This window comes from Hyla sarda, chromosome 4 (assembly GCF_029499605.1).
Source record: "Hyla sarda isolate aHylSar1 chromosome 4, aHylSar1.hap1, whole genome shotgun sequence".
In the NCBI taxonomy this organism is placed as follows: domain Eukaryota; kingdom Metazoa; phylum Chordata; class Amphibia; order Anura; family Hylidae; genus Hyla; species Hyla sarda.
The window spans coordinates 223,622,548-223,650,459 of record NC_079192.1 but is presented as its reverse complement, the minus strand read 5'-3'; the positions used below and the strand labels follow the sequence as shown (position 1 = coordinate 223,650,459).

The 27,912-nt window shown below is 39.7% G+C and overlaps 1 long non-coding RNA gene across 2 annotated transcripts; it reads right to left on the bottom strand.

Moving 5' to 3' along the window:
* Positions 1–45: 45 nt before the first annotated feature.
* LOC130366971 (uncharacterized) lies at positions 46–27,912 on the bottom strand. Of its 2 annotated transcripts, XR_008892021.1 has the most exons (4): positions 27,824–27,912; positions 27,526–27,710; positions 26,859–27,037; positions 46–518 (listed from the first exon to the last, which is right to left on the bottom strand). It is a non-coding gene; the product is annotated as an uncharacterized LOC130366971 (long non-coding RNA). The 2 variants fall into 2 exon arrangements; XR_008892020.1 differs by lacking the exon at positions 27,824–27,912 and having other exon boundaries at positions 27,526–27,815.

The following is a 27,912-nucleotide window of genomic DNA, read 5'->3' as shown; positions in this document are numbered from 1 at the left end:
ATAATGTTATTAAATACATAGCTAATAGAAATGTCAATTAAACACTTTATAAATGACACCAACCTATGACATATCTAGTAATATGTGACAATATGTTGTTTAGCCGCCAAATGAAACTAATATTGCAATTTAGAAAGCAATCTCCACAGTCTGACATGGGATATTATACATGGAAAACATTTTCTATACAGCAATATTTACATGGATTTGGTGTCAAGTAGAAGAAATGGTACTATTGCTACAGAACTGCTGCTCATATGAGAAGCATATACACATCCAGTAAAGATGTTCGCAATTAAATGGAAGGATTTAGTAAGGGTGGGTGTCAGGTATGTAATTTTAGAGCTGTATCTGGTTGTCATAGTGATGTAGCAGCAGCTCATCCAGCACCTCGCACAGTCCCTGCTGGCAGTCAGTTCAGTGACACAGAAGAATGGAGACTGTGCAGTCACTCAGAGCATTCCCATGTGTTTCTTTTGAATGCTGGATCTGTTTTATGTCAGAGCTTCATGATCCACCTTAAATTTAAGCAAAGAAAAACGTCATTTTATGGTAATGTCAATCTAGTATTGTTTCTACTAAAACATTTTACATTCACAGATGAATGGCATATAATGGTTAAAAAGTAGCATTTATCATAAAAAATAGCATATATCATAAAAAAATTGCATATATCATAACAATGTTACAAATAAAAAGTGTAGTTCATCATGCAAAAAAATAAGCCCTCACACAATATGGTGAGGTGAAAAATAAAAAAGGCAGTAAAAAGGGGATAAGAAAGGATTTTGTTGTGAAAAGGAAAACAAAAATAAACTGTAGAAATATTGCCATAATTGTACAGACCTACAGAATAGTGTCATTTTATCCACATAGAACTTCATAAATGCCATGTAGATCATTTCTAATCTAGAAAATGCAAATGTCACAAATATTTTTGAGTTTTTTTTAATCAAAAATTGCTGCATTTATCAACAAAAATGCACCATTAATATAAGATACACTATGTCATGAAGAAACTATCTCAGAAACATTTTGCTCAGTAAGAGCATTCAAAAGTTATTAATACATAAAGAGACACATGTCAAACTGTAAAAATGGTGCTCCTCATTAAAGTCAAAACAACCCTGTGTCATTAAAGGTGTACTCCCCTGGAAAACATTTTTTTTTATCAAAAGTTAAACAGATTTGTAAATTACTTCAATTACAAAATCTTAATTCTTCCAGTACTTATCAGATGCTGTATGTTCCAGAGGAAGTTCTTTTCTTTTTGAATTTCCTTTATGTCTGACCACAGTGCTCTCTGCTGACACATCTGTCCATTTTAGGAACTGTCGGGAGCAGGATAGGTTTGCTATGGGGATTTGCTCCTACTCTGGACAGTTCCTAAAATGGTGTCAAGAGAGAGAACTGTGGTCAAACAGAAAGGAAATTCAAAAAGAAAATAATTTCCTCTGGAACATACAGCATCTGATAAGTACTGGAAGGATAAGGATTTTGTAATAGAAGTAATTTACAAATCTGTTTAACTTTTGATTTAAAAAAACATTTTTTCCAGGGGAGTACCCCTTCTTTAAGAGGTTAAACTTAGTTCACGTGTTAGTTCATGCCCTGTGAACTGGGTTTTCAAACCAGGAGTTCAACTTTTTGCAATAAATTTTGTACAAGTGACTGGAAAAATAAAACTTACATTCCTCTACAATTCTTATTCTCTGCATCACAAACTTCCACTGTGTCATGGGAAATAAATACAGCATTTATATAGAGCTAAAGCAAAACATAAATAAAGCGATATGTGCTATAGATGGACATTTCTGATGATTTAATTTCTGTTTCTTGTGATGTTTTTTCTTTTAATGCTAGTAATTCTTTTCAAGGAATGTAGCATTCACATGGCTAAGAAATTAAATGAAAATTTTAAATGTGCCTCAGTGGGAGATGATCTATGTAAGCTTCATCTATATTTTATAACACTGGATATAACTACACAGCCTGTCAACCATCAAGTCTAGCAAGAGTGTATAACTAGGTGAATTTCCAACCTTTAAATGCTTCACTTGCCTTAAAATTGTAATAAGCTCATTTCTAGGTGCAAAGCTTTCCAAAGGGGAAACGGAGGCCTTTACTTCATAGCCCCGAGAAATCATTCAACCTTTGACCAAATTACTTACATTGTTTAAAATAGCAGCTCGAGACTCTTCATTAAATGTCTACAAATCAGCAGAGAAACCGGGAGAACATCCAGGAACATCATTTAGGCATCACTAACATTTATTCTGGTTGTTCTTTTTTGTTGTTGTTTTTTTTTTATGAATTAAAGTGTACAAAAATATATACAGTACAATAGGGCAATGGAACAACAATCACCCAGTATTATTTATAATGAATACAAAATGTTATTAAGCTACATTACAGTCAACTTCCACTTCTGCTTTGGCCCAATTTGTGGAGATGTAAGATAATGTACAACAGAAGTCTGGAATCATTCCTCTCTTTACTCTCTCTACAAGTAATGGATAGATAGATAGATAGACAGACAAAAAAAAAATAGTAGAACTCCGCTGCAGAGTTCTACTTTTTGTTGATGCTGAGCCCCTCACCAAGGCTTCATGTCTGTGAGCACCATTGCTAGGTTATTATAGTTGTGCTACTCTTCTTGCATATATATTAGATAGATAGATAGATAGATAGATACTGTACAGGGTGGGCCATTTATAAGGATACACCTTAATAAAATGGGAATGGTTTGTGATATTAACTTCCTGTTTGTGGCACATTAGTATATGTGAGGGGGGAAACTTTTCAAGATGGGTGGTGACCATGACGGCCATTTTGAATTCAACTTTTGTTTTTTCAATAGGAAGAGGGTCAAACAGAGGGTCTCTAACATTTCCTACCTCGGTCCCTTGGGTTACCTTTATCTATGCGCACCATGGTAGAACCACTCTTGTAGGTGCTATGGCTTCATTAGGGCCAAGTGGTACATCCAGAATTCCATCTTGGCTTTGGCTCCTTAACAGCTGAGTCAGCTTCTGGGTAGGGGCTTCTCTTTGTCAGTTATCACTTATATGATAAGTAAGGGCACTGTTATCGCTCTGTTCCATTAACACATTCAAACCTCCGGCTGTTAACTGGAGCATTTTTTCTGTTATCTTGGGTTCATATGACTTAGGTTATGCTTAACCATTAATTCATGCATTACCTAACTGATGTATTTTTGCCCCCTTTCTTTAGGATACCCTTCATGGCCGGCCAGGCACACCCCAGGCCTAATTATTCATGCAAGTGGTACACTCTACTTACAAAACATGTAACCCGACCACAAGTATTAGTTAGCTTAATTAAGTTAACCTGATTTGTGGGAGGAGTCTGGTCTTTATATACTCACCTGATCCACACAGATGCTGTCGGTAGCATGCAAGACATCCCCACCCTCCCTTCCCTTTTTCTTTCTACAGTCACTCTCAGGGTATCCCCCTTTCTTTAGGATAACCTTCATGGCCGGCCAGGCCCACCCCAGGCCTAATTATTCATGCAAGTGGTACACTCTACTTACGAAATATGTGACCCAACCACAAGCTGTACAATAAGGAGAATGCAAGAAACAGTGATGCATAAGGAAGGTTCCTTGCACATTTGGGGAGGAATTTCAGCAAATGGAGTAGGAGATTTGGTGAGAATTAAAGGGTTTGACCAGCACTTTGCTTCCCGCAGCTGCAAACAATATGTCACATTGCTGCTCAGCCAATCACTGGCTGAGGCGGGACATCAGTAATGAAGTGATCACATGGTTAAGTCCTCAAGTGGACCACAAAGTTTTAGACAAAGTTTGATACAATGTTAAATAAAGTCAATAGAAGAAAAACAAAAAAATTCATTTTTTCCCTTACATATTGCGTCAGATTTACTATTACAAATGTTTTAGAATTCTAGTGTAATTTGTGCCAAATAACTGTCTTCTGTAACTTGCACCAAATTTATTGTGGTGTTCAACATAAGTAGTGGGGCTGAAGATGTGACACCAGGTGCCAACAATGCACCTGAATTGTTACACAGTTTAGGCTAACCAATAACTGGTCTAGACATAAAATAGACAGCCTAACAATGTGATTTATCAAACCGCAGGATACACTTTGAAAAATCTGTTGTGTTGCATTTCTACGCTGTGTAGTCTAAGTTTTCACTGTCATTGTTTTTTATTGTTTTATTGATTGATTTATTATTTTTTACAAATAGCCTCATACAGCTACATCAACAAAAAAAAATGTGAACTAAAGTTCTGCCTTTCGAAAGACAATTTCCTTAAGATCCAAAATAGCTAAGTCTGTGAGGGTTTTAAGTATCAGGTTTTAACCACTTTTCACATTCTGTTTCGTAAGTCATTTTTTTCTAGAAATTGTACTATTGAAAAAGATAGCTTGTCTTTAACAGTTATCCAGGTAATACTCTCAGGTCCGCTGTGTAGTATATTCCCTACCACTAGGGGTCATCATACCATACTTTGCTTGTGTTGTGCAATGTGGTATACTGCACTTTACCCCATCTGTATTTCTAATGTCTTAGTTATGTATTAGGTTCCTTTTTATTATACCTCTATGTATAATCTTTAATTCTGAGATGAACTCTAAAAGCCTGCGGTATTAAAAGCAGACTTTGTGACAAGTGCCAGTGATGTTAGGTAGCACCTTTTAAAGTTTGTTTTGTCAAGTGGCTGGTAGTAAGCCACTTGTATAGTGAAGGACAGTTAAAGTGTTGTGAGTGCTGGACAAGCAGGTTTTGTTTGGTTTTATGCCAATGTGAATACAGCTGTATTTGGTTTTTGCACAATAAACTGCAGGAGAACCCCTGTATTTGAACTACCTTTTGAAGTATTCCTCGACACCCCATATATCTGTGACAATTGTTCATATTGATTTTACCCTCTACCACTTTAATTATTTCCTGTCCTCTATAAATTCCCACCCCTTCTTTTACCAAAGATTCATTTAACAGCCTTTTGAGACCTATATACTCCAACCAAGTCCCTTCTCTAATGCCATATTCATATTTTATTTCCCTCCAATCCTTAAACTTCCCATTCTTCCAAATATCTTTTATTCTCATACATCCACCGTTTCAGAATATTTTAATTTCCCCTTTACCATATAATTCTTTTTAGTGCAAATTGTGCCATAATGGTATAATAATAATAATACATAAATATCTAACAATCCTCTTGTGCAAATCTACTTTTTAACTTCTTCCATGTGTTTACCACATTTTTGACTATTAGATTACCTCTTTACTTCTCCTCTCCCTCAAGCTGTCCTGATTCCAGAACATGAAAAAGATCTTTAAAATTACCATCACTGTTTTTTAATAAATACTCAGAAAAAAACAAATCTCTTCCACTCTATCAAGAAGTAGATTTGTCCTGCCAAATAATATTTTATTACATCAGGGAATGCAACTCCGGAATTCTCTCTTGGCTGACACAAGATTTGAGTTTTCTTTCTTTTCCAAATTAACAAGTTAAATGCGGCAATTATTCTTTGAAAAATATACATTTTACAGCAGGGATGAACCAAACTCATAGAGCAATTTAGGGAGTGTTACCATTTTTATTAAATCTTATCAGCTCTTGAGATATATAAATCATTCCAAGCTGCCATCTTTCTCTTTATTTCCCTAATCAGGAGTTTCGTATTTAACAATATTCCCCCAGATAGTTGTATTTCTAAATATCAAAAATGTATCTCTTTTTATTAAAAAATTTCAACCCATGTCATGGTCCTATCTCACCTGACCCTATGGGCTTAAAAACTGATTTTGCACAGTTTATTGTCAATCCTGAATATGACCTATTATTTCTGTAGCTGTAGCTGGTTCTTCAAAATAAATCAGTATATCGTCCGCATATAAGGATATTTTGTCCCCTCTCCCCCTGGCCCCGAAACCTAAAATCAACCTTATCCTCAATGCCAGTTGTTCAATTACCAGAGCAAAGAGCAAGAGGATGAGGGGACAACCCTGTCGAGTTCCATGGGATAACTCAAATCCTTCTGAGCTATGCCCCTCAATTAATACTTTAGCTGTTACTTCTGTGTACAAAATTGTAATCATTTCCACAAATTTACCCTCAAAAACATATATTTTTTACTTAATACTTCACAGAAAAGTCCCTTAACGGCATCTAGAGACAGGATTGAGTGGGACCCCTCACTCCCAATCTGGATATTCATAAGCACCCTGTGTATATTATATTTAGTCATCCTACTTGGAATGAAACCATATTGATCTTCATCTGTGAAATATTGAATGATTCTTTGTTATCTATTAGCCAAGACCTTCACTAAGCCTGGCATATTGGTATTAAGAAGTGATATTGGTCTATATGATTCCATTTCAAATATATTTTTCTTTGTTTTCAACAATAATACACTGCTCAAAAAAATAAATGGAACACTAAGATAACACATCCTAGATCTGAATGAATGAACTAATCGTATGAAATACTTTCGTCTTTACATAGTTGAATGTGCTGACAACAAAATCACACTAAAATGATCAAAGTGGAAAACCACATTACAGGCTAATCCAACTTTGATGTAATATCCTTAAAACAAGTCAAAATTAGGCTCAGTAGTGTGTTTGGCCTCCTCGTGCACGTATGACCTCCCTGCAACGCCTGGGCATGCTCCTGATGAGACTCCGGGACAGTGTGTGGTGCAACGTGGCATTGGTGGATGGAGCGAGACATGATGTCCCAGATGTGCTCAATCGGATTCAGGTCTGGGGAACGGGCGGGCCAGTCCATAGCATCAATGCCTTCCTATTGCAGGAACAGCTGACACACTCAAGCCACATGAGGTCTAGCATTGTCTTGCATTAGGAGGAACCCAGGGCAAACCGCACCAGCAAATGGTCTCACAAGGGGTCTGAGGATCTCATCTCGGTACCTAATGGCAGTCAGGCTAACTCTGGCAAGCACATGGAGGGCTGTGCGGCCCCCCAAAGAAATGCCACCCCACACATTACTGACCCACCGCGATACTGGAGGATGTTGAAGACAGCAGAACATTCTCCATGGCATCTCTAGACTCTAGTCACGTCTGTCACATGTCATCAGTGTGAACCTGCTTTCATCTGTGAAGAGCACAGGGTGCCAGTGGCGAATTTGCCAATCTTGGTGTTCTCCGGCAAATGCCAAATGTCCTGTACGGTGTTGGGCTGTAAGCACAATCCCCACCTGTGGACGTCGGGCCCTCATACCACCCTCATGGAGTCTGTTTCTGACCGTTTGAGTGGACACATGGACATTCGTGGCCTGCTGGAGGTCATTTTGCAGGGCTCTGGCAGTGCTCCTCCTGCTCCTCCTTGCACAAAGGCAGAGGTAGCGGTCCTGCTGCTGGGTTATTGCCCTCCTACAGCCTCCTCCACATTTCCTGTCCGTCTGGCTTGTCTCTTGGTAGAACCTCCATGCTCTGAACATTATGCTGACAGACACAACAAACCTTCTTGCCACAGTTCGCATTGATGTGCCATCCTGGATGAGCTGCACTACCTGAGCCACTTGTGTGGGTTGTAGACTCCGTCTCATGCTACCACTAGAGTTAAAGCACCACCAGCATTCAAAAGTGACCAAAACATCAGCCAGGAAGCATAGGAACTGAGAAGTGGTCTGTGGTCACCACCTGCAGAACCACTGCTTTATTGGGGGTGTCTTGCTAATTGCCTATCATTTCTACCTGTTGTCTGTTCCATTTGCACAACAGCATGTGAAATTGATTGTCAGTCAGTGTTGCTTCCTGAGTGGACAGTGTGATTCCACAGAAGCGTGATTGACTTGGAGTTACATTGTGTTGTTTAAGTGTTCCCTTTATTTTTTTTTGAGCAGTTTACTATATCTGCTTCTGTCATTGATTGTGGTAGCATGCCACTTTTCAATGAATCTTTTATAACTCTTAATAGAGACAGCATGAGACTTTCCTTAGATTTTCTGTATACTTCAAATGGAAATCCATCCCCCCTGGGGATCTATTTTCCCTTATTGAATCTAATGCCTGATTTAACTCTTTCAATGTAAGTAGAACATTTAACATTTCCTTCTGTGCTTCTGGTATTTTCAGAAATTGTGACTTAAATATTTTTCAAGTTTATACAACCTCCGAAAATATGTCCTAAATGATTATGCATTTTCCCATTTTTTCCCCCTTATTGCCAAAATGCCCATTTTGCTTTGCTGATTTTAAATGATAGACGTCAATCTTTTATTTGGTTTGCCTGTTTTCGAACATTTTTGTTGACCCCAAAAATATGCATTATTTGTACCCTTCGTATTACCCTGAGTATTTATTAAAAACTCATTAAGCCTATCTTGATCTACCTCCCATATGATTTTATTTTTCTCCAACGCATCTACTATGTATCCATTTCTGACTTTTTAATTGCTTCTCATTTTTAATTTTTTAGCTATTTTCCAGACAATCTGATCAGTGGCTGAACCCCAATTAGTGTTAAAAATTCATTCAAATTTGAATTGATCTCTTTTTTTTTATCAAAGTCAGCCAATGCCGATTTGTTCTCCTCAGTCCCAATCCCAATTTGAACCAACACTTCCAAGGGCAAGTGGTCTGAAATACATTGAGTTAAGTGCCTAATCTTTATAATGTTATCACTGCTTATCTTATTACCAAAAACATATCAATACGAGACAAGTTTGACACATTTTGTTCCAGAATGAAAAAAAATTTTTTTTACCTGAATTAATCAACCTCCTTATATTAGTCAAACTGACAAGAGGCGACATACCCTGTATTTTACTCTCTTTTTCCCTTACTCTGTCTTTTTCCTCATACATTACACAGTTCATATCTCCTTTTACAAACACTAGATACCCCCCCACACACACACACTTAAACAGTATTCAAACAATATATATAAGGAAACTGAATGAGTATGGGGCAGTATGTAAATCAAAGCAATACTATACTGTATACCAAATTCTCCACCTTCCCGTGTCAACAACATACAATCGTACCATTATTATCTATTCATTTATCAAACAGTTCTCCTTTAACCCCTTAAGAACTCAGCCCATTTTCACCTTAAGGACTCGTTTTTCGTTTTGCACTCCTCTCCTTCTGAAAATTATAACGCTTTCAATTTTGTACCTACAGACCCATTTAAGGGCTTGTTTTTTGCATCACCAATTCTACTTTATAATGATTTCACTTATTTTATAACATAATTTGCGCCAAAACAAAAAAACGTATTTGTGGGGTGAAATTTTAAAAAATTTACCGTGAGGTTAAGCTAACCTTATATTATAGTTCGGACATTTATGCATGCCGTGGTACCACATATGATTATTTTTATTTTTTATTACATTAATTTATTTAAAAAAATAGGAAATGGGGGCTGATTCAAACTTTTATTAGGGGGGGACTTATTCACATTTATTAATTTTTTTTTTTTTACACTTTTTACTTTTTAGCCCCCATAGGCTATACCATGCAATCTTTTGATATATTTTGATTGCATATACTATTCAATGCTATTCCATAGCATAGCATTGATCAGTGTTATCGGTGCTTTGCTGCTTCAGCCTGCTGAAGCTTCCTGGATCAGCAGAGCACCAATCGGACGGCGAGGAGGGAGTTAAGGACACTCCAGCAGTCCTCTCAGCTGATCGGGATGGTTTCACTTTCATTTTAGATGCCGCGATCAACTTTGTTTGCGGAGTCTAAAGGGTTAATGCCGGCATCGGCCCGATCGGTGATGCCCGGCATTAACCTTGGGTCCTGGCTGCTGATAGCAAACACCCTGCATCGTTAAAAGGTCAATACTCTTGTGTATCATTACAGAAAATTTTCTCGAATACAAGAAGTTCTGTTCCAGTCCGGTTTGTTCACTCTCTCAGTAGCATTTCGGCTCTGGAGTTACTCCACTGATGGGAGGAAACAGAATGAAAGATAACTGTTTTCTGAAATGTAGAGCAGCTGGTGAGATATATATATTTGATATATTTTGGTGAATTGCTCAACTAAGATTACTAAAAGAAAGTTATACTGACATTATTGATTTCTTGATATGATATTTTCCATGTGAATACTGCTATAGTGAATTGTGTTGAGCCTCCACCTGTGCACCCAGCTACCTTACTTGAGTGAGGGGTTGCTATGGGCAACTGATCCACTTTTCCACTGTACAGATGACAGATCCTCCGCTGAAGACTTTTATAAAAAGTGAATTTAAGAAATCACAAAACAGTGTTGCTTTGAAGGATTACCCCAACTCCTTCCTTTGTTTTCATCCCTTTTTTTAATTTATTGTATTTCCAGAGAAACTTTGTGTCACCTGTCTAATGAAACTTTCCTCCTAATAATATTAGTCTATCATTAACAGTTTTATAAAAACAGATCTCAAGTATATATTGACTAGCTTTGATTTAACAGCACCCAAACACTGTATTTTTGCACTTTCTTTAATTTATATTGTTTAGTTTTATACCACTTTTACCTCTACTACTACTACTACTTTACATTAGTAATAGAAGACCTTAAACATTTATGTTACTAATATTCTTTACAGTACACATATACATAATTTTATCTCACTATAATTTCCAAACAATTCATCTTTTTCATATAAACCTAATTATTTGGATATTCTCCTAAGTATTTTAATATTATGCTTGTTTCTCCTAATTCTTCTAACATTATGTTTGTTTCATTTGTCAGTAAATGACTAGGTTCTTTAATGACACCATTTTATTCAGAAGATTTCCATGTGCTTTTCTTAGATTATAAATGCTATGAGTTGCTTGTTGTGAGTGACTAGGGGAATCTGCTGCTTTTTTTTTTTTTTTTTTTTTTTTTTTTTTAAATGCTTACTTGAAGAAGTGAGGCAGAAATCATCTTGACAGCTTTATGCTGTGCCAACTGCTCTCCAATTTTAAGAAGAACACAATAGAAACATATGTAATTAATGGACTGTAACAGTCTGAGATAACTATCTTTCTACACAGTGCATGTTTAGGTCCAGGAGCAACTGCCAAATTTTCCCATGTACAGTACAACTATGGCCAACTTGTTCTGTGGAGCATCGCCTGGCACATGAAAAACAAATGGTCACTTAATTATCTAATCTGTAGGCTTTATCAGATGGAATCATGACATGACTCTAATATTCCAATTCCTGTTCCAGCCATGTGCTACATTTCTATATGTGAAAGATTCGCCTCACCCTTCAATCCATCAATATTTAAATAGGATGTGTTTATGCATTGATTTCCTACTTTTATACTTTAGTAATAATTTTTGGACTGAGAAATTGAAATTGACCATATTTAGACTTTACTGGTTCCAAAAAATTAAAAGGATAACTTAATGGGGTATTTCAGGATTTTTTTTTATTATTTGACTATGCAACAGGGGCTGTAAAGTTAGTGTAGTTCATAATATAGTGTCTGTACCTGTGTGTGACGGTTTTCTTACAATTCTATGAGATTTTCCCCCCAATATTTATTTTTAACAGCCTACAAAATGACTGTTGTGTCATGCGCTTCGGCCGGACACGCTAGCTGTGAGCGCATGGTCCCGTTACCTGCTGTTTCCGGCGGGGCTGGGACTCGCATCGCGGGACGCGCCCGCATGCAAGCCCCAGTCTGTCACTCACCTGGTGCTTCTCCTTCCCCTGCCTCTGCCTCTCTGCTCCGGCACACCTGTCCCCGTCCCCTAGCGTGCACGCTCGTGTATCTGATCCTTTGCTCCGTGACCTGACCTTGCTCCTTGCCGCCTGCCTACTGACCATTTGCTACATACCTGACTACGCTACTGTGCCGCCTGCCCTGATCGTCAGCTATCCTGACTATGAGCTGTCTTATCCCTCCTGTGCCTCAGCCACCTGTGTGGTCAAGCCATGCCAGGGGTAGTGACTTGGGTGGCGTCTGCCGCAGCAAGTCCATCCTGCTTTGCGGCAGGCTCTGGTGAAAACCAGCAGCACCTTAGACTCCACTCCCTGGTACGGTCCGAGTCATCTACCACACAGGTCACGCGGATCCACATCCTTTCTTCTGAAATGTGAAAGTTACATGTACATGCGGCCGAGACCTGACATCACTAGTCAGCTGATGACAGGGAGCCTGTCTGCTTCAATGGGTGGAGCGATCGCTTGGAGAGAGATCAATCTGCAACTAATTGTATTTTTGCAATAGCTGTAGGCACCCTGATTAAAAACACAGGTCTTTTGAATGGATGTAGCTCATTTATGTTTCAATGGGGGGGGTGGCTGATGTGTGTGAGGGATGAAAATGGAATTATGGGATTTGTAGGCAAAGAAGTAAACTCAAACAGGAAAATTACAGTTCACAAAAAGCTAGCCACAGTGTTATGGTAATCTCACAACATAGCCCTTTAGCCCCAAGACAAGTGCAGATCTTTCCTAAGCATGTCCATTACTGTCTGGCAGGTACGTACTAAAATCACCTTTAATTTGCAGTTTGAAAGTCCACATATGACTGGATTAACCCCAGTATACTATTAACCTAAGACAGATTGGAATAAAATTGACTTACTTTCCATACATAAAAGTGGCTTTGTAGGATCAAATTGCATTTTGACACAATCATGCAGAACCACTATATTGTTGACCAGGAAAAAAACTCACTAGTGACCTCAGTGTATATTCCATGTCAGTTTTGCAGACATATGGATAGTTTCACCAGATATGCAATACAAAACAGCATCCTAGATTTGAGACTTCTGCGAACATGTGTTCAGAAGCGTGTGGTACTGGGGTTAACTGCAACAATATGATAATAAGATAATATGAATATACCAGAGTAGAACAATATATCACAGGAAAGATTTAAATAATACCTACACTGACTAAATAAATTGTGCAATATATCCATTGTATAAATAAACCATAATGACTGATGGGAAGTGGCCACAGTCAGAGGATAAGGTGAGCCCTGTCATGCAGTTGCACTCAGCCTTCATCCCTGAGATGGTGTCATACAAACTGGATGAGCTACTTAAGGGTATATTCACCAAAAGAAGTATAATAAACTAGAAATACTTATTGAGAAAGCCTGGCTGGGTATCTGCATAATGACACCTGTGTTCTCAACAGCTTGTAACTTTTGACATCAACACACATTAGAAGTGTCACTGTATGAGCACGACAAAGACAGTGTGGAGCGTATGCATACAGACAGCCCAGGTTTCTTGGTTTGAAACAAGCAAGGGATGAAGTGAAGTGTGAGCATGTGCACAAGACAGGGTGATACTGGGACGGGCCAAACAGTTAAATAATTAATATTGAAGACCCAGGGCTTCTATGGTGCATCCATGATTTTCATTTCAATTTTGTACATTATTATTGGGGCATCAATCATGCCTGAGCTGTTTTAACAGCATATAGAGATACATTAGGTTGCATGGACAACAATAGACAGGAAGTCACCAATTGACATGAATGGAATAGGCTACTAGGCATACTCTGTAACCTTTGAAGAGGCATTCAACATTGAAAGTGAGGCTGAGCTGTGATCTTCATCATGATTATTTTATAATAAAGATAGTAAATGGAAATGTAGGAAAAAATGCCAAAAATTCTTTAAAAAACTTTTAACATAAACATTTTATTTAAACAAGTGGTCATTTTCTGAATAAACATTCCCTTTAAGATTAAAATCCAACAACTATTATAGGACATATTTGCCTTAATTAATAATTTAAATTCTCAATTGATAAAATTAAATAGAAATACAAATCACATAATTCATAATAAAAGATAATTTTTTTATACCATTTATATATTTATTTCCAGCCCATAATAAAAAATAAAAAAATTAACTACTGATTTTTGTTAATCCAACCTATACCACCTTTAAATCTTTAGCAAAATGGATATTGTCCTAGCATTTGTGTTTGTCACTACAATTGATGTAGTGTCCTCCCATAATAGTGGCTTTACAAGAAGCACTGTTAGGGCATCTGTAGATCATGCTCTTGATGCTACAATGAATGAGCTCTTTATCTATTAGTACAATGTTAAAGTGATAGTTCCTTTGTATCTCCATTACTGGTGCCTGTGCCTAAGTTATGCAATGGATTAAAATGTGATCTGTTTAGATCCACTGTTAAGATAAATCATTGTCCTGTTTTAAAAATATGGTCACCAAAAGAAATGTATTCTTATATTATGCATAACATGTCATTGTGTTTCCTGGACACTTCACCCTTTGCAGACTCCACATCCAGTATCTGGTTCAACAGTAGTGTTGGGCACGAATATTCGCATTTCGAATTTTTATCGCAAATATCTCAAATTCGCCAATTTGCGAATATTGCAAATATATTCGCTATAAATTCGAAATTGCGAATATTCCCTTTTTTAGCAGATGTGAATATTTGCATATTCCTTCTTTTCACTTGTGGGCCAATTAAAATGATGCAAATACACTTGTCAGAAGTTATCAACAACATCCCTAGCAACCAATAGTAAAGTTGCCTCCCCTCACTGTTTTCTTCCTCGAATACGCGAATATGCGAATATTCACATATGCGAATATAACGAATACACAAAATTCACGAATATAGGACCAATATTCGTCTATATATTCATGAAATATCACAAATTCGAATATGGGCAATGCCGCTCATCACTATTCAGCAGCAGTCAGAAAGGAATTTTCTGCTTTGTATAATACTTCTCAGCTCCACAATACATTATTATCATTTCTGCTATTATCCAGTTAATTATGCAAGTAACAAACAATCTCTCATGGAGTTAATTATGCAGACAGCAAATGACAGCAGGCATATCCTTTTTGAACAAACACAGTAATGTGCACACAATAGGTTGGCAAGGCTGTAATCATCCCTGACATAGTTATAATATACATTGTAGCTCTTTCAGTAACATTAAAACATTATTATCAATGGACCAAAACAACATTAACTTATAAATGAAGATATAGGACTCCTGCTATCCTACAATCTTTTAAAGGGGTTCTCTGGTGCTTACACATCTTTTCCCTTATCCAAAGGATAGGGGATAAGATGCCTGATCGCGGGAGTCCCGCCGCTGGGGACCCCCGGGATCATGCACGCGGCACCCCGCTTGTAATCAGTCCCCGGAGCGTGTTCGCTCCGGGACTGATTACAGGCGACCACCGGGCTGGCGGCGTGTGACGTCATGCTCAGCCCCTCAATGCAAGCCTAAGGGAGGGGGCGTGATAGCTGTCACGTCCCCTCCCGTTGGCTTGCATTGAGGGGTGGAGCGTGACGTCACACGGGGGCGGAGGCGTGACGTCACATGCCGCCGGCCCGGTGGTCGCCTGTAATCAGTCCCGGAGCGAACACGCTGCGGGGACTGATTACAAACGGGGTGCCGCGTGCATGATCCTGGGGGTCCCCAGCAGCGGGACTCCCGCGATCAGGCATCGTCTCCCCTATCCTTGGGATAGGGGAAATGATGTGTAAGCACCGTAGAACCCCTTTAACTTTATGATCTCTTAGATTTCCCCTGTGAGCTGCAGATACAATCAGAGAAAATGAAAGAGATGAGGACAACTTGTCAAGTCAAACAGTCCACTTCTTCTTTAGTGTTAGTTTACAGTTATATTTATATAGTTACATTGACATTACAATCACCTCATATGAAAGGTATGTGATACTTTTTTAGGTGACAGGACTTCATTAATAGTGTTGAAGTAAATATTGCATCTGCGACCGAAAACAACTTATCCCCTATCCGCAGGCTCTGCCGCGGCTCTCCCATGCAGGAGGCATGCCGGCAGCAGCACGAAGTTGTGGCCTACACGCCTCCTCCATGTAGTTCTATGGGGGAGGCAGTGTTCATGCCTACCCGTCTCTCCCATAGAACTGTATGGAGAGGTGGCGTAAACGTCGACCTCTCTAGGTCGACGCTACATGCATTAGCGCTCTCATTGAGCTCTAATGCGGGGGCTCCGTTCAGGAGATCGCGGGAGGTCCCAGCGGTCAGAAACCCCGCGATCAAAATTTTTTCTCCTATCATGTGGATAGGGGCTAAAACACTGCCGTTATCCTTTAAGTTTCCAATATTAGATTTTATAGCTTTATAAACCTCTGATCTTAGAGGTTTTTATTTAATATAATATCTTTACACCATTCCCCCAACATCTTGCTGACCAGTCTCTGGATTTTGGTATGTCATATGGTAATGCTGATATTTAGCTTGAGCTGAAAAGCACAAAATTGCATATGGGTAGAGTAAAATTCTCGTGGAGTGGTTCTAACTGAGTAGAGTGCAATAGAGAGGCATTAAGGCCAAGGCTTTCCTGTTTCTTTAACTTGAGTGTACCATTTAGTCTTTCCACTAGCCTGAAAGTGATATGGTGTATGGAATGCTTGTGTGAATCCAGATGTTCTAAGATCATTCCTATGATTTCTCCTGTGAAGTGTCTGACTTAATTACTTCAGGATTTCTATACCTACATACAACCTCATAAATGAGTCAGAAATGGTCAACACAGACGAGTGTGCATTCATACACACCTACCCTTGGTAGCTGGATATAGTTAAATGTATACATTTAACTGGAACCCAAGAAGCCATACCAGGGTTGTATACGGTGCATGCAAGACAAGTAATAACACATTGATGGGCAAAGTTATTTAAAACAGGCTCCACCAAGGCTTTTCCCACTTGTGTATACACTGTGACTTAAGATAGATAGGTGGGTCTGTGCAACAGACTAGCCATCATGGGGTTTAAAACCAGAGGTAGACATACCGGTCCCCTTACTTTTCCCACAGGCCAGCATGATTTACTGCCACACATAGGATAACCCACTTCCTCCTGCTCCATCAGCTTATTTCTGGAGGCAGGCTAGGATATCTGGAGTAAGGTCTAGTGAAACTGGTTGTATCAGGAGAGCAGTGGGTTAAGGTGCAAGTGTCTGCGATCTGATATCAAAAAGTTGCAGGAACGTATGAGTTTGAGTTTTATCATCATTTAGGCCCAAGTGAAAGGAAAAACAACAAAAAAAGGGGCGAACGAGCTTCACGTCAGAAAAAAAGGCATTTTGTGTTTTCTCACTATTTAGACCCAAGTGACAAAAAAATTTTGTTAAAAATAGCAAACTTCCAAACGGACCAAGGCTAGAACTCAGGACCACGTGGTTGGGAAGCAGCAGGGCTGAGACAGCTCGGATGGGAGCTCGGAAAATGTGGTCCTCTGGACAGGTATGTGGGGGTTTTCTCATCATTTAGGCCCAAGTGAAAGGAGAAAAAAAACAACAACAAAGGGTCAAGAGGCACCACAAAATTCATACACAACTCCAAAGGCATATTGGGAGCTCTGAGCTCAGCCTCTTGGGCAGAAACACTAGGCAGAAGAGCAGCAAGCATAACACCACCATTTTGATTGACAATCCCATACCCACTGCAAGGTTGGCCTTGGTAATAAAATCTGGACCCATCCACAAAGAACTCAATCAGGTGTAACAAGTGGAGTCTGGTATATGTGTTCAAAACACTGTACTTCCATGACAGACAGTAATGGTCATGATTTGCATCAAAGTTCATCCTCATCAGATCTTCTTAACCCCTTAAGGACTCAGGGTTTTTCCATTTTTGCACTTTCGTTCTTTCCTCCTTACCTTTTAAAAATCATAACCCTTTCAATTTTCCACCTAAAAATCCATATTATGGCTTATTTTTTGCGTCGCCAATTTTACTTTGCAGTGACATTAGTCATTTTACCCAAAAATGCACGGCGAAACGGAAAAAAAAATAATTGTGCGACAAAATAAAAAAAAACGCCATTTTGTAACTTTTGGGGGCTTCCGTTTCTACGCAGTGCATATTTCGGTAAAAATTACACCTTATCATTATTCTGTAGGTTCATACGGTTAAAATGATACCCTACTTATATAGGTTTGATTTTGTCGCACTTCTGGAAAAAATCATAACTACATGCAGGAAAATTTATACGTTTAAAAATGTCATCTTCTGACCCCTATAACTTTTAAATTTTTCCACGTATGGGGCGGTATGAGGACTCATTTTTTGCGCCATGATCTGAAGTTTTTATCGGTATGATTTGTGTTTTGATCTGACTTTTTGATCACTTTTTATTCATTTTTTAATGTTATAAAAAGTTACCAAAATACGCTTTTTTGGACTTTGGAATTTTTTTGCGCGTACGCCATTGACCGTATGGCTTAATTAATGATATATTTTTATAGTTCGGACATTTACGCACGCGGCGATACCACATATGTTTATTTTTATTTTTTTTTACACAGTTTTATTTTTTTTATGGGAAAAGGGGGGTGATTTAAACTTTTATTAGGGAAGGGGTTAAATGACCTTTATTAACACTTTTTTTTTCTTTTTTTTTGCAGTGTTATAGGTCCCATAGGGACCTATAACACTGCACACACTGATCTCTTATCCTGATCACAGGCGTGTATTAACACGCCTGTGATCAGCATTATCGGCGCTTGACTGCTCCTGCCTGGATCTCAGGCACGGAGCAGTCATTCGTCGATCGGACACCGAGGAGGCAGGTAAGAGCCCTCCCGGTGTCCGATCAGCTGTTCGGGACGCCGCAATTTCACCGCGGCGGTCCCGAACAGCCCGACTGAGCAGCCGGATACTTTCAGTTTCACTTTAGAAGCGGCGGTCAGCTTTGACCGCCGCTTCTAAAGGGTTAATACCGCACATCGCCGCGATCGGCGATGTGTGGTATTAGCCGCGGGTCCCGGCCGTTGATTAGCGCCGGGACCCACGCGATATGATGCGGGATCGCGGCGCGATCCCGCTTCATATCGCGGGAGCCGGCGCAGGACGTAAATATACGTCCTGCGTCGTTAAGGGGTTAAAAGCTGGTGATGTAATGAATCAAGTTCTGTCATGGTAGGCAATAGTGAAAGCCGGGTTCAAAATAGTGCATCTTTTTAATATATCTCTGAACAGAAAGATGTTTTGTTTTTGTCTGATTTAGGTTTTCATTCACTGAGTGTGGCCCATGTACAATTTTAGGGTGATCCAATACCAAATCTACTGCTTTTGTCACAGATTTGCAGCTACTGTCAGCGCTCGCAGAAAGGCTGGGATGCCTGTGACAACCGAATCTACTGTAGACCTATTGTGTATCTATGATAAGTGACATAACCACGGTGACGTATAACAGTATACTGATTAATATACAAAAAAAGTCCCCAAGGGTAACTGACCCAACGCTTTAGAGAGCAAAAACAGAAAACATTGCGTTTCTATGGATCATATAATTCTTTATTAATTTACAAAAAAATACATAAACAATACATACAATATTTTAAGAGCAATCAAAAAACATAGAATGCAAGCCAAAAGTGGTAGTCCGGTGGACCGGAACTGACAGGCGGTGACAAGGAGCAACTATGAATGTAAGTACTACAGGTCAATGCCTGATCATTGTAATAACACCAAGGAGATATATACTGAAGTAAAGTGCCTTATATTTGTTTGTACAAGAGTAGAAAAGCCAAAAGACATGGCAAAAAAAGCGTAATAGCAGAAAAATACATGTACGTATCCCTGCATTCCCCTGAGTTACCAAGGTAAAGGTATCAAATGTGCACCATATTACATAGAGAACAGGAGAAAAGTGCATGAAATAACTAGCACAACCCACATAGCCTGGGAGGACAATGTAAGACAATATCATATAAAGCTTAAAAATACCAATCAACAACCTGGTGTGTGGAACCCTAGTCACTCGCCAACCCGACGTTTTGCTCCTCGCTTCAACTGGGGTGTATACTGACAGCAACTTACATGGTATATACTAAGGGATGTATACGTGGTGTACATATAACGGTGACAAACACAGTAAATAAATGCAGTGGTGTTGTATAACAGTACAATGTACTGTATAATGACAACTTATACATGGCCTATAATGGATGACATGCTGTCTGAGATAGAGCTCTGTCCTGGGCTGCAGCATGAAAGAGCGTACAGATGCGGGGACACAGAAGAAGAGTCTCCAGTGAGGGGACAGTACAGAGAGCAGTTGTGAGCATAAAACTGGATTACACCAGGTCACATATAAAGGAAAAGGTAATCTCGTAAATGTAAGAACACAGTCAAAGCACATAACACTTAGCAGGAATATGGAGCCTGACGCTGAGAGGGTTAAAACTGGAGATTCAGTAGCCTGTGCTGCTGTCAGCCCAAACACATCCTCCGTCTGCAGTCAATTATATGTATAGGCCACAGCTGTTACCTCCTGACTTTGCAGAGACCACTTGTAGTAGGTAGGTCTCTATAGACTAAGAAATCACATTCAGGAAGCAACACTGACTGACAATCAATTTCACATGCTGTTGTGCAAATGGAACAGACAACAGGTAGAAATTATAGGCAATTAGCAAGACACCCCCAATAAAAGGAGTGGTTCTGCAGGTGGTGACCACAGACCACTTCTCCGTTCCTATGCTTCCTGGCTGATGTTTTGGTCACTTTTTAATTCTGGCGGTGTTTTCACTCTAGCGGTAGCATGAGATGGAGTCTACAATCCACACAAGTGGCTCAGGTAGTGCAGCTCTTCCAGGATGGCAAATCAATGCGAGCTGTGGCAAGAAAGTTTGCTGTGTCTGTCAGCATAGTGTCCAGAGCATGGAGGTGCTACCAGGAGATAGGCTAGTACATAAGGAGACGTGGAGGAGGCCGTAGAAGGGCATCAACCCAGCAGCAGGAGCGCCGGTGTGCAAGAAGGAGCAGGAGGAGCACTGCCAGAGCCCTGCAAAATGACCTCCAGCAGGCCAAAAATGTGCAAGTGTCCACTCAAACGGTCAGAAACAGATTCCTTGAGAGTGGTATGAGGCCCTGACGTCCACAGGTGGGGGTTGTGCTTACAGCCCAACACTGTGCAGGACGTTTGGCATTTGCCAGAGAACACCAAGACTGGCAAATTCACAAGTGAAAGCAGGTTCACACTGAGCACATGTGACAGTAAATTAGTAAAAAAAAATATGAAAACAATAAATTTGGGTGCAAGTAAAAATATCCACCAACTTGGTGTATAGGCTTAACCAACAATGATAATATATAGCTTTAGAGTCTGCTGTAACTAGGCAGATATATGGTGCAAAACAACAACAGTCCAAAAAGTAGTGACGAAAAGAGATTAACTTAATATTTCATATAAAAAGTTAGTTTAGAAATATGAAAAATCCAAGTCCACAAATTAAATCCCTTTCCCAGCTAAGAGTAAACTGCAGTTCTGCTCTATCTTCCTGTCCATTACACAACAGCCGACCCCTCCATTAACTATTACATTTCAGTTGCTTAGCAACATCAAATCATATTCTGCCTTGATACCACTTTTTTTTTTTTGCATAAGAAGTCTAATCTTCTCTTGGTTCTCTTATGTTTACTCTATTAATCCTACACTTACCCAATAAAAGAGCAAAGCTTAGGTAAGGGAACTAACTAGCTGAAGAAGCTGCCAGAAAAGCACAGGGTGTTTTTTTTATTAGTGTATTTCGCTCTCTTGAAGCTTTCTTAATGTGTTTGCATTTATGGAATAATATACTAACGATTTCTCTATTGTTATAAAAATTTTCTTAGTATAATAGTTTGTGAGACTTGTGGCAAATTACCTACCAGACCACAATGACATAATTTTCTCAGAAACATTCTTGGATGTTTACTTAAAAAACAATGCAGTTATTGAGGCTCGTAGAAAACAACTTTACAATGAACTCATTGATTATGCTAAGTGTAAAGTGCCTCCTAGTGGACAAATCAAATATTACTCTGGAAAATATTGAGAAGCCAGTAGCTGGCAAAACAGTCTGGTATAAGAATACATACCAAACATTTTAGTAAATAATCTGAAACATTTTTAGTACAGTAAAGCAGGAGTACTATTTGTAACAATGAATCTGAAGTATCTAAATGAGCCACTTTACAGTAATCATTAACCAGTTTTACTCTGGAATCACACATGCAATTTTTGCAATCCAAAAGAGAAGATCCACACTCGCTTTTTATTTCTACCATGCCTTACTTTTGAAACAATTCATGGTAAAAGAACTATATCAAAAGTGTCTTGAGTTTAGCAAAAACTATCATTTTTAAAATGCTTTGGAAGTCTGCTTTGGAATGACTTTTGACAGTTTTCCACAACTTAAAAAAAGTTTCATCTTTAAATATCTTCTGACGTGTCAATAATACATTGTAAAATATACCATTGGATCAGTTTTAGGACTTTGAGATCTTCAAATCTCTGGCTCTGTATTTTAAAAAGTGTCCCTTTTACTGCAAAAGGACTGTAATGCACACAAAAATAGCCATAGGGCTGTGTTCACATGTTATGTTACTTTGCAGCGATTTGCCAAATTTGTGGTAAAATGATGCATTTTTACTGCAATTTTAGTTATTCACGGGAAAAACACACAGAACAGTCACATGATGGTGCAATATGTGAACACAGCCTTAAATTGTAATACATTTTCTTTAAAGGGAACCTGTCACGGTCAGTACACAGACTGATCTGCTGGAATCATGTTTTAGAGCAGGAGAAGCTGATTAGATTGTTGGGAAAATATTCAGAAATGAATTAAGAACTAAATTGGTTAAGTTAATTTTAAAGTTGTTCTGAATTGGACAAATACTCATAACGTAGATGGAACATGTTTGCAAAGTGGATTTCTTGCTTGCCATGGAAAACAAGACCACTTATTTGAGAACGTTCAATCTCCTAATGATGAAATTTCTTTAGAAATGAGTGCTGGTATTTCTCCATACTTGGAGAGCTTCACTAAATGTATTACTAAAGTCTACTATTTCTAGGTCTACAATTCTGTGCTGATTCATTTCATGATATGTGTATTGAGCTCTTTATTTGACAATGAGAAATGCAGTTTCTATGCGGAGCACATTTACCAACTTTATTCTGAAAGTTTTGCTGTATTGGCACAACAGACCCTGTTCTAGCAAATATCAATGTCACTATCTTATGTCACACATTTCTAATTTGGCTCTTAAAATGAATGCTGTGCCATGACTGGTTGCTATGGACAACTAAGCAAGTCTTGCTTTGATTTTCAGTTGCTCGCTATTTACCACTGATGTTATTTTAACTACAGGTTTTTGCAGCATTCCTTTTTAATCACCCTCTATATTTAATTGTATTGTAGTTTAGTTTTTGTTCTTATTTTGTTAAGTTCCTGATCAAATGGAAAAAAGTTAATCATTGTCTTATTGGGTTAAAATTGAGAGCTGCAATACTTCTAGTGAACATGATTAACCCCTTAAGGACTGAGCCCTTTTATGCAATTCTGACCACTGTCACTTTAAGCATTAATAACTCTGGGATGCTTTTACCAATTGTTTTGATTCTGAGATAGTTTTTTCGTGGCATATTCTACTTTAATACAGTGGCAAATTTTTGTTGTTACTTGCATCCTTTCTTGGTGAAAAATCCCCAAATTTCATGAAATTTTTGAAAATTTAGCATTTTTCTAACTTTGAAACTCTCTGCTTGTAAAGAAAATGAATATTCCAAATAAATTATATATTGACTCACAAATACAATATGTCTACTTTATGTTGGCATCATAAAATTGACATGTTTTTACTTTTGGAAGACATCAGAGGGCTTCAAAGTTCAGCAGCAATTTTCCAATTTTTCACAAAATTTTCAAAATCGGAATTTTTCAGGGACCAGTTCAGTTTCGAAGTGGATTTGAGGGGTCTTCATATTAGAAACACCCCACAAATGACCCCATTGTAAAAACTGCACCCCTCCAAGTATTCAAAATGACATTCAGAAAGTGTGTTTACCCTTTAGGTGTTTCACAGGAATAGCAGCAAAGTAAAGGAGAAAATTCAAAATCTTAATTTTTTACACTTGCATGTTCTTGTAGACCCAGTTTTTCAAATTTTACAAGGGGTAAAAGGAGAAAAAGCCCCCCCAAAATTAGCAACCCAATTTCTCTTGAGTAAGGAAATACCTCTTATGTGTATGTCAAGTGTTTTCGGCGGGCGCAGTAGAGGGCTCAGAAGGGAAGGAGCAACAATGGGATTTTGGAGAGTGAATTTTGCTGAAATGGTTTTTGGGGGGCATGTCACATTTAGGAAGCCCCTATGGTGCCAGAACAGCAGAAAACCCCACATGGCATACATTTTTGGAAACTACACCCCTCAAGGCACGTAACAAGGGGTCCAGTGAGCCTTAACACCCCACAGGTGTTTGACGACTTTTCGTTAAAGTTGGATGTGTAAATGAATTTTTATTTTTTTTCACTATAATGCTGGTTTCCCCCCAACATTTACAAGGGGTTATAGGAGAAGAAGCCCCCCAAAATTTGTATCCCAATTTCTTTCGAGTAAGGAAATACCTCATATATGTATGTCAAGTGTTCGGCAGAGCGCAGTAGAGGGCTCAGAAGGGAAGGAGCAACAATGGGATTTTGGAGAGTGAATTTTGCTGAAATGTTTTTTTGGGGGCATGTCACATTTAGGAAGTCCCTATGGTGCCAGAACATAAAAAAAAAAAAAAAAAAACACAAGGCATACTATTTTGGAAACTACACCCCTCAATGAATGTAACAAGGGGTAAAGTGAGCCATAACACCCCACAGGTGCTTGACAAATTTCCGCTAAAGTTGGACATGAAAATGAAAAATAATTTTTTTTTCACTAAAATGCTGGCATGGAAATACCCCATATATGGATGAAAAGTGCTCTGCGGGCGAACTACAATGCTCTGAAGAGAAGGAGTGCCATTGAGCTTATGGCGAGAGAATTTGTTTGGAATGGAAGTCAGGGGCCATGTGCGTTTACAAAGCCCCCCGTGGTGGCAGAACAGTGGACCCCCCCACATGTTACCCTATTTTGGAAACTACACCCCTCACAGAATTTAATAAGGGGTGCAGTGAGCATTTACACCCCACTGGTGTTTGACAGATCTTTGGAACAGTGGGCCGCATCTCAAACTTGCAGCAGAACTCGCTGTATACCCGCCCGTGTGAATGTACCCTGTACATTCACATGGGGGGGGGGGCAAACCACCAGCTGTTGCAAAACTACAACTACCAGCATGCACTGACAGACCATACATGCTGGGAGTTATAGTTATGCAACAGATGGAGGCACATTGGTTGCAAAACACAGAGTTTGTTACTTAACTCAGTGTTTCGCAACCAGTGTGCCTCCAGCTGTTGCAAAACTAGAACTCCCAGCATGTAGTCTCTCAGTGCATGCTTGGAGTTGTATTTTTGCAACAGCTGGAGGCACACTGGTTGCAAAACACTGAGTTAGCTAACAATCTGTTTCACAACCAATGTGTGTCCAGCTGTTGCAAAACTGCAACAATCAGCATGCATTGCAAGGGCATGCTAGGAGTTGTAGTTTTGCAACAGCTAGAGGCACACTGCTACAACTCCCAGCATGCCCTTTGGTAGTCTCTGCATGCTGGGAGTTGTAGTTTTGCAACAGCTGGCTGCACACTTTTTCATAGAAAAAAAGTGCCTCCAGCTGTTGCAAAACTACAACCCCCAGCATGCACAGACTACCAAAGGGCATGCTGGGAGTTGTATTTGGAACTCCAGCTGTTGCAAAACTACAACTCCCAGCATGCCCTTTGGCTGTGCATGCTGCTATTTGTTGCTAAGCCACAGCAGGAAGTGAACAGGCCTCACCTCCTGCCATATCCTTCTGCTGGGACCGCCACCGTTGCTGCCGCCGATCCTGCTGCTCCTGTCGCTGCCACCAATCCCAAGGGGACCCCGTCGGACCAGGGCAAGGTAGGAGACCCCCGCCCAGCAGGGTCGTGATAGATAGGTTGTTCCGACCGATCAATCACGTGATCGTGAGGCGGCACCCGTGCCACCTCACTCCTGCTGGGTAACGGTGAATGGGGCTGTCTCGGACAGCCCCATTCACCCTTTTTTTCTGGGGCACCAGAGACCCGATTGACCCAGAAAAGCCACAAATCGTTGGTCTGAATTGACCGACGATTTGTGGCGATCGCCTACATGGGGGGGTCTTGGGACCCCCCCAGGGATTTCCACGGGGTGCCTGCTGATAGATATCAGCAGTCACCCCGGTCCGGTCCCTGCCTGGCGAGCGGCGGGGACCGGAATTCCCACGGGCGTAACCATATGCCCTCAGTCCTTAAGGACTTTAAAACGGGGGAGTATGCATACGCACGCCATCCTTAAGGGGCTAAACTTTGATTCAGATTCATCAAGACCTGTGCAAAGGCAAAGTTGACCAGTAGCCTATAGCAACCAATCAGATCACTTCTTTCATTTTTGAGAGGCCTTTTCAAAAATGAAAGAAGAGATCTGATTAGTTGCTATGGGCAACTGGTCGACTTTTCCTCTGCACAGGTTTTGATTAATCTCCCCCATAGTGCTTACCTTTTGATTAAGTCATTTTGGGGGGTCAGATAGGTGGTTTGAGGGCCTGGCCGAGTAAAGGGCCCGCCGCTGCTACTGGGAATCCAGGACAACTGTCCTGGATCCCCAGGCAAGCGCTGCTTTCTGCTGTATGTGTGGCTCACATGCATACAGCTGAAAGCCTCCTCTCCGTGTGAGTTGAATCTGCAGCCTACACTAAGAGGAGATGTGACCTCCGCCGCCATGCAGCACGCACAAAAAGAACAGCGCGGCAGTACTGCGAGAGAGATTGCTGGATGGGAGGTTTTTTTTTCTTTAACCTGGCGCGAATGGAGTAGGGAGTGGGAGGTCTACCTACCTGGCTAACCTTATACCTTCCTGCCTAACTACCTAACTACCTTGCTAACTATATACCTGGCTGTCTAACTATCTACCTACATACATGGCTTCCTAACTACGTTGCTATCTGGATACCTACATACCTTAGATAGTGAGAAAAATGGCACTCTCCTATTTTCTTGGTGCACAAGTAGGTTCCCAGGCCATCAATAGTAGATAAAATGACTCGGCACTCAAGCAGAAGTGAGTATTAATTGTATTTTATTTTGCAATCAGTAAGAATCTGATGTTTCGGTCCAATCCCTGGACCTTCCTCAGAGTTCTGAAATAGTATATACAGGAAAATAATATTAAGTATGACAAAAATTATATAGAATAGAACCATGCTGATCTAGACATAGCTACCAAATAATAAATAAACTATGTACAAAAAGGAAAATAATGCAAAATAATGATAGTGAGCAACTATGGCATATAGGTTGCATCAACAGCCAAAATAACCAGGGAGATAGCTTGGTCATACTGAAAAAAAAGGGGGGGGGGGAGGGGGGTGAAAGGAGAGAATCACTAGAGGGTCAATAGGCAAATAGACATAGTGATATGCACTGATTCACAGACTCATCCTGGAATAATTGGCAAAGTATAAGGCAAAATTCACATCTCATAGACGTTTTGCCCAGGGGAAAGGAGAGCACAGCCCCTGGATAATGTATCTAATAGATATCAATGTAAGGAAAATAGAGCACTGAATCTAAATGCAGACAAACGTTATAGGACATTGCAGTATTCATGCTGTTTAGAAATACTTACAGATTGCTGCGGAGGTGTGATAAATATGTTGTACGGCTTACAGCCGGGAAAGAGGTGTGTGGAACGCAGTCTGGAGCTGCTAACAGGTAACTGAAGAGCTAGCGTGGTTTAGTCTTTAACAGACTCCCGTCCGGAAGTACGGGAGTCCCACTTCCGGTATGCCTCAGCATTCGGCAGGGGACATGCTAGATAGAATGAGGGTGAGAATGGTAGACTAGGAGATCGGAATAGAGAGCAGATAAGTGGGAAAGGAAATGCTAAAAGTATAATACAGCATATGTAAAGGAGAGTGTATTACCAGTGTACTTCCTGTATCAGAATGAGGTGTGGAACGCAGTATGCGTTCCACCTAATGTTAGGAGAAATGGCAACAGGAAGTGATGGTGT